This window comes from Squalius cephalus, assembly GCF_949319135.1.
Source record: "Squalius cephalus genome assembly, chromosome: 20".
NCBI lineage: Eukaryota > Metazoa > Chordata > Actinopteri > Cypriniformes > Leuciscidae > Squalius > Squalius cephalus.
Genome location: NC_137141.1, coordinates 24,232,242 through 24,235,630, shown reverse-complemented (window position 1 = coordinate 24,235,630; position 3,389 = coordinate 24,232,242).

Sequence of the window (3,389 nt, the reverse complement as noted above, 5' to 3'; positions counted from 1 at the left end):
TTTTTTTTTTTTTTTTTTTTGCGAACAGGTCACCCCTCCCTCCTTGTGTGATGGCATCGTCCCTTCATCGTCTTCTGAGATGATTTCGCCCCTTCATTCCCTGTAGAAATGGTATCGCCCAACTTCACCGCTTGAGCGGGATTTTGGGAAAGGCTTAAGAAACTGTCAAGTGTAATTTAAACGCCAGGTAAGTTGCTGCTTTTTATCATATAAGTAAAAAAAATAAAAAATAAACAGTTCACAAATGCATTGTTTCAATGTGGTTACTGTGGTAAAACCATATGTAATTTTCCTAAGGGCTGGTGAGGACTAAGTAAATGCAAAATCAATGACAATCAAACTGTTGTGCTGTGCTTTTTGGCACTTTTTTTTTTTTTTTTTTTTTACATATATAACCATTAGTTAGTGGTCCCAGAGTTTTACACAAACTATAAACGGACCAAGTGCATGAATATGTAATTTATTAATCCATCAAGAAGATTGATGTGACAATGAATTTTATACAACATGCACGTATACAAATATGAGTGTATCTATCCATCAATCAACTCTTTATGGCCATCTGCTGGACAAATTGAGTTACAACATCAATTGTGTTTAAGAGGTTGAACATTTTTGTCCTTTCCTTTCCTTGTCTAACTATCTTCCCAATTTAAACATGGGAGACTGTAGTATTACCACTTTACTATACATGCATAAATCATTATATTTTAACTGGTTTAACTTCGGTAAAATCTTCTGGAGAAGTTTTCTTGTGGCGTTATCACATCCAATCAATATGATCACATCTAAAGTACACCTCAGCATGTGAAACGACAAAAACACTAGGCCTATAAGAAATTAACTGTACTAAAATGTTATTTTAAATGCATTGCTGTTTAGATGATTTGATTCTGACCAATTAAGCAAGCAGGAAGTTCCCGTGTGGCACATCACATCCCTGTGGAACTACTGAGCGGTGAGTTTCATGCATCCTCGTGGGCTGCATTTCTTCCGTAAACATTGACATTTGAAACATACAAACCTAGGCCTAAACAATGTGTTGTTTTTTAAATCTCTGAAGATCTGACTTAACCATTCATAGAATATGGAGACCTGTATGAAGTTAATGACTTCTCTCATACGTTCCCTCTTTTCCACTCGTCCAGTGACAGAATTATTAAATTGACATGAGCATATCACATAACTGTCACCCATCATGTGCCGCCTCCACCAAATGTTCATTTCTCATTTTTTCCCCACAAGTCCCGGTCTTCGGCAATCTGTCATCCTGACGGCTTCTTATTCCCCCACTAAGTGCCCACAGGCGAATGTGACGCTCATTGGTGACAAGAGCATTTTAGGTTGTCATGCACTAATGCAGAAGTTCCCGGGGACCCAACCGGTGTATTCATCTTCATCTGCTTGACTTTGCTCTTTCCGCTGTTGTCATAGCTTTGGGAAATTAATAAAGATAGCCCCTTCCTCTCTGTGAAGAGCACTGTCAACAATTTACCCAAATGCACCTCATTAGCTGGTCACTCTGCCACTCAACTGCAGATTTAGGCTTTTAATCCGGGTGAGTTATTGTTACTTTGTCATTAACAGGCACCGGAACCTGATGAGAAAACAAGAGCTGGAGCCTGGCCAAAAAAGGAAAGCTTGCTGGTGATTCATTTGACCAGACCACACCAGGTTCCCCCACTCCAATGGGAGATAATAAGGCCATTTATATGGGTGTCAGTGGACAGGAAGCACGACCATATTTGGACTCTGAAGGGCAGGCAATCAAGTCTTCTGAAGGAAATGTTGGAAGGTGAAAGCTAATTTAAAAACAAAACAAAAAAAAGACTTTATGTTCTGCATATATATGTATTTGGTTGTTTTTTAATTACCCAACCAAGAGCAACATCAATATTGTAAAGCATTTGCAGGACAGACTTTTTCACCTAAAATGAGTAAATGTTTGCTGACTCTAAACTAGTAACACTTTACAGCAGTGGTTCTCAAACTTTAAACTTTTATTAAAATCTGGCACCCCCCAAACCACTTCTTACTAGCAAATAAAAAAACTTAGTAGTTTCACTTTGTCGTTGAATCAAAAATATAATAGTAAGAGAGAATAATAGATCTGAGCATCGTTTTTTAGTTAAATGAGCAAAAAATGGAAATATTTCAGCGATGCTTTGGATGAACAATATATAATCAGTAGCTGCATTGAGCTCTTTTGACAGTCTTCTCTGCAGAACACGGCGGCGGAGCGGCACGTTCACAATAGCAGCTTGTGATGCTGTACTTTTCTATGGCGAGGAACTTCTATGTCGGGCTTGCTCAGACAAACAGCGGCAAGTCAAGTGGCGTTCGATGCCGCTTTATAAAGAGCGCCGACCGCTATTTATGCACTTGAATGCCGTTGCAATCTGTTTTTTTCCCCCTGCTGATCCCCAGATGCAGATGAAGGGTCATTTAATTATGGTTGTTGTAGAGCTGTGCTGGAATTTATTTTCAAGGAAGTACAGATAGCTCTTTAGTCAGCTTCAGATCCTTTCCATCTAAACTGGTTATATCTCTTATCCTTAGTAGTGTCTTGAGCAGTTGGATAACCATATTCATCCACAGAGCCGAAGCACAGCCAAAACAATGTTTTTCTGCAAAATGCATGGTTTTGTTTTTTTAACCACTAGAGGGCCAAAAGGTATAGTGTACCTAAAGTTTACAGCATTTATTCAAATGAATAAAAAGTTAAATATATATATATCTTGAAATGTTAAGAAATGTATTTATGTAAAATGAACATTAACTGAGATTAATAAAAGCTAGTTATCACAAAGTAATGCTTTAATGAAACCTCTATATTAGAGAAGGATCATCTATTCCTTATGTATAAACCATGCAGATTTTATAGTATAATAGTAATTATAGTTTATAATTCTGTACGGTGGGATGCTATCCCTTTAAATGTCTGCCGATGGGACAGGTATTTCTAATTTACACACAGTGATTACCAAAGTCATTTTAATGAATATCATTGCGATTTTGCAAGCTGTAAAGCATATCATTACCATTGGGCTTTTACACACTAGCCTAACTAGGGATGCATTCAGCAAAGCCATAACAAAGTCATTAAATCCATTTAAAAAGAGCCTTATTTGAGAAGCAATAAAACTTTAAATTATTTTATTACCAAAAGAGTATTTAACAAGTAGCTGATTAAATGCCAAAGGCAGGTTATCTAAGTTTAACCTTCAGAAGAGAAAATGATCAGAGTCTGCCCCTGGCATTGTTGGATAGAAATATCATCCCCCATTATCCCTCCACACCTGAAGTTGCAAATGGCCTTTTGTGGAAAATTATGTGATTCAATTAATGACCGTCTTTACGTGAGAGGGGGATAGTATGGAGGGAGAGGG